This window comes from Sycon ciliatum, chromosome 1 (genome assembly GCF_964019385.1).
Source record: "Sycon ciliatum chromosome 1, ocSycCili1.1, whole genome shotgun sequence".
NCBI lineage: Eukaryota > Metazoa > Porifera > Calcarea > Leucosolenida > Sycettidae > Sycon > Sycon ciliatum.
This window is the reverse complement of record NC_088643.1, coordinates 41449068-41454011: the sequence shown is the minus strand read 5'-3', so window position 1 is coordinate 41454011 and position 4944 is coordinate 41449068. Positions and strand designations below refer to the sequence as shown.

Genomic DNA, 4944 nt, shown 5'->3' with positions numbered 1-4944 from the left:
TCGTTCCGTTGCCACTGCTTGCGTGAGAGTCACACATTATCGGTAGGGGTGAAACGAGTATATTGAATACTCGAGCGCTCGCTCGAAAATTTGAAACGAGCGAGTACACTCAAACGCCTCTTATCCGGACGCCTCAGATACGGGCACGTCTCTCTACCGGGCACCTTCAGCTTGAGGGCCTATAGCACAAATGAGTCGAATTTGGGGGTTTTGAACTTTTTTCCCTGTGTGGAAGTGCTTATGTTTCACTGCCAACCTATGCAATCCACACATTTTTATCAATGGGTTCCCTTTGTATCCTCAACATGTGCAATACGTGCCAAATAAACTTCTTCAAAAAATGATATCATACATGGTAGGTGAGTTATCCTGAGACACGAGCAAATCTGAGATACGGGCAGTGCCCGGTCCCAAGGTGCCCGGATAAGAGACGTTCGAGTGTACTCGTTTCGCAAAATACTCGAAGTGTCCTATGTACATCGAGCATTTCTGTAACTCTGACTGGTACTGATGGTCCATGCAAGCGCGAAATTATTGCTTGTCCCTACTTACCAGCAAAAGACAGTAGTTCAGACTATGTCCGACACCATGCTGCATGCAAGACTATTAGAGAGGTTTTGCATTCCGAATTTCGGAATTATTTTCGGAATGTCACGGCAGCAGTCGAAAAAGTAGTCGAACTTTCGGAAGTGTGGTGGCGAAAGTGCATGGTTTTCCGAAAATGGATTTTCGGCTCTTTCATGTTTGGGAGTGCATATTTGAATACAAAAAAGTGTATTTTTCATGTTTTTATTTTTGCTTTCTGCTGCTCTCGATTATTTGAAATTTTTCCACGTATGTAGTTTTGATTTTTCAGCGGCTGGTTTTGCTGCTCTCGCTGATCTCGCCATGTTGACTAATCTTCTCACACTCCATCACACTCTGGCTTCCTTTGCCATGGAGCCTACTGACAGTACAAGACAGTAGTTCGCCAACGTTTTCAACCTCGTCTTCAGCTGTTGGATCACTTGGTCCACCATCAGTCCGTCCTCGTCTTCGAACCGCACCCAAAATTCAGTTTGACCTGCACACATGGATTTGATCAACCCCTTCGACGCTCTCCATTTTGTTTTGCATGGCAACCCTTGGAAACGAAGTCGAATCAGATTTTCGGAATGCAAAACACTGAAAATACCGTTTTTCGGAACGCGCTTTTTTCGGAAAAGCACAGTCGAAAATCATTCCGAAATTCGGAATGCAAAACCTCTCTATTAAAGGGGAAGTTAAGGCAAATCACCTGGTCACCACGCCAGCAGGCGACAACTTTCACACCAAGGTTCAACTCGAGCTCAACTCGAGTGACAGGACTGCACCCAAAAAAGGTCAAACATGCTAGTAAGTTGTACCCTGCAGGCACGGTGACCAGGTGACTGGTGTACGCAGGAGCACGTGACCGCTTGTTCAACCATGTTCGATTGGGAATAAAGGAGGAACGCTGCATCGCAGCCTTTTCGGACCAAAACCAGTCGACTCAGCGTCCAAAAGACTACAACATATGGGCCAATCGCGGTCATCCGTTCTTTTATAAGAACGAAATGGCGCTTTTAGTGACATTTTGCATACAAATCCCCATCTAGTAGGGCGCAGTCACCCAGTTTCGGTGGAAGTGCGCGAGTTCGATTGGGATTCAAGTAGGAAGGGAGCGTCTCAGCTTCCTCGGACCAAGACCATTCGACTCAGCACCCCGAAGACTACAACTGGTGAAATTTTAATTTTTGCCTTAACTTCCCCTTTAATATAGTGTGTATCGGGTGTATACATGTACTACGTTCGGTGGTGCGAGAGTTTGTGCAGTGCATTGTTTTATGTTGTCAGTAAAATACTCGTACTCGCTCGAATACTCGCTCGTTTATTCAAAGAGTACTCAAGTCCCCAATTTTGGCACTCGTTTCACCCCTAATTATCGAAGATACTATAGCTAGTATTGGTGCTGGCTGGTGAAACTGGCAAGCCCTTCCCCTGCACGAGTCAAGCAGCCCCCTGGACGACCTGCAGCTCTGCCAAACTCCAGCTTAGGGCACATGTCTGCCATGCAACTTGTGACTGTGTGTGCAGTTCTCAAGTGAGCTGTTGGATTCCACTGGCCGGCACTTTCCATTGCACTAGCTGTTCTGTCTACTGCTACCAACTGATCTTAAAAGTTATTTTCCGTTAGTATCAAGAGTATACTTCGAAGTAATCATGACTGGTGGGTGGTGATTCGAGCATGCATGTATGCATGTAGCTACCAGCAATACGTTTTTTTCTTTGCCCCTCTAGTTCTCTGTACATGTGAAGAGACTTTTCCCGGACCCATAGCCATAGCCATAGCCATAGGCAAACGATAAATTGTATAACTTCGTGAAAAGCGTCGATTAAAAATTACTTCGAAGTAATAATATCAAGAGTGCATAAACTGTTTATGGACTCTTGATAATATTTACTATAAAATGGATGGCCTATGTATAGATGGCTACAGGAGGTTTGACTAGGCCGTCTTGTGTGTGTTGATTATGATTGTGCTCGAGATAGATAGAGTGAATTGCTGCCAAAGTGGGTTGGCTGCACTTCTACTAAACGCATACAGTGGGCAGTTCTACCGTTGCACCGATTACTAGTAACTTGGTGTGAATTGACTGATTTTGCAGCTTGAAAGTGAATCAGTTTTGTGATGGACGTGATGGAAGTGTGGCAGAAACACTATTATGACTGCAGGCTTGGAGGCTGGGGTAGGGAAGGGAACGATATGAGAACGCTGCACCTCATGATGCGAGGCAGGTAATGCTCCAAGCACATGAAATTTGCTGAAATCCAATCAGCAGTACCATACATATACGGTACATGGCAAACTGTGTGCTCTTCTTCCTTCAAGTATAAAGTTAACCTCCCCGAAACTGATGATTCCAAAAGATTCATTGCTTTCTTAGGAGCCGTTTACATGAGAAAAATAAGCCCGGGCTTATTCAACCCTAGGCTTACGATAAGCCCACCTTGATCTGTCACCCAGTCATTTTAGAGCGCGCGTTTACATGGTCAGGCGGGCTTATTCAGCTCGCCTGAGCTGAACTAGCCCTACCCTTGACCCCCGAGCTTATCCAACCCCCAGGGCTTATTTTGTCATGTAAACGGTCAAGAAAGCCCTGGGCTTATAAGCGAGTTTTTCCGTATTTTTCGATTTTGCCTCATGAACCTGAAGAGAATGTGGCCGTGGACAGTGCGTCTCTTTTATTTATTTCTTGGTATGTTTTCTTCTGATTTTTGTCCAGTGGGAGGTCCTAGCCCATCCTTCACCTTCTTGAAAAATAAATGACAATTGCCGGGAAAGGCAGTAGAAGCCTGAGCTGGCACTTCTTGATCCAAATTTCATCAGACACGAACATTTACCACTGCGTTCATGTGCGATTTGAAAAATAAAATACGCGCAGAACTCGCAGTCACTCGCCTGAACTCAGCCCGTTTGAAAAATAAGCCCGAGGCGAATAAGCCCGGGCTTATTTTCCTCATGTAAACAGCCCCTTATACTTGTATTATAGTATTCATTGCCCACCAACCGCAGCCGGCCTGCCTGCTTTGTAATGATTATGTAGGCCGGCACAGTCGGGTTTTGCCTTGATTCAAGCCATCATCACTAATCCAGGTTTAGATACCACAATTATACACTGACTTGATTATGGAGATGGTGCAAACCGAATGGCGGTGCAGCTCGCAGAAAAGGCGACAGTTGGAAGCCAGCAAGTAATTAGTTGACACAGTCGTCAAGGTATCTTCCATTTTCGGGGCACTTCTTAGCTCACTGACTCAGTCTATGATGCTGATGTCAGGGATATAATTATGTAGGCTTCTATTCACATCAGGCTTCTATTCAAACCAGATGTTTCTATGTGTCAACACTGAAACCAGGCTTATGTGACAAGACACTAGGCTATAGGCTATATCCAAGAGTCCATAATCCCCAATTATGGACTCTTAATCTTGCTATATCCCTTATGCTATGCCTGTTGAAGTGTTGCAGTCCAGGTGCATCCAGGATAGTAATAGTATAATAGCGAGTACAAGTGGCACTGCCGTCGTTCATCGATTCATGGTCGACATCGTCAGTTAGCTGCTGTCATGCATGTCGTAGACTAGACCCTATGCTCTATCACGTGCGCTCCCTGCGCCCGGCATGCCGATATATATCGCGATGTGATGATTATGGTGCCATGTTGATCGTTTGACCTCCTGATCCTCGCGCTCACCGACACGTCCCACTCCCATGCCCAGCTACATTTTTACAAGTCATATGGACCAGACAGACAGACATGGCCATGGCATGCATGGATCGGGATGGGATCAGATCAATCACTGAATCAGGATACATCGACACCGATTGTTACCTGGCATGGCGCGGTACAGCCGGTGGTATCACCATGGCATGATCACACCCGAGCTAGAAGATTCGGAGCATCAAACGACAGCTCAGGGACGTGCATCTTTCCACGGTCACTTGTCAGCAAACTGCCAATAAATCTTTTGGCAGTTGTTTGCGGAATGTGCATGCACGGCGATACTGAGACTGTGACTGTCGTTGTACAGCTACTAGTACACATACTAGTACATAGTCCGATTAGATTGAAGACTGACCTTTCCAGTTTCCATCGTGCCTGTCAGTGTCACCGAACCTGCTCGCTCCCCATCACCACATCTTCGACAATACACTGATACTGCAGCTACAATGGCCGGTCCAGCAGGGGCGTTACAAGGGTGAAGTACTCCGCGCTCCCTTGGCACGCATCGGGGAGAATAATTTCAGGTCCTTCTTTGAAACGCTTCTTCTTTGTGAAAGAGTTTTGGTCACACACGACTTAGTTGAGTGTTTAGTTAGCTCGCCCTTTGGCATACCGAAAGACGACATCGGATGGCCATGCCACGCAGCTCCGGGACAAT

General features: G+C 46.2%; 1 protein-coding gene across 1 annotated transcript in view; it reads left to right on the top strand.

Moving 5' to 3' along the window:
- Nucleotides 1–4521: 4521 nt before the first annotated feature.
- Nucleotides 4522–4944, top strand: part of LOC135826417 (NPC intracellular cholesterol transporter 1-like) — a 17566-nt gene continuing 17143 nt past the window's right edge. Inside the window, exon 1 of the mRNA XM_065339031.1 lies at nt 4522–4944. This exon is cut by the window's right edge and continues 79 nt beyond it. The gene's annotated coding sequence lies outside the window, so the exon portion shown is untranslated.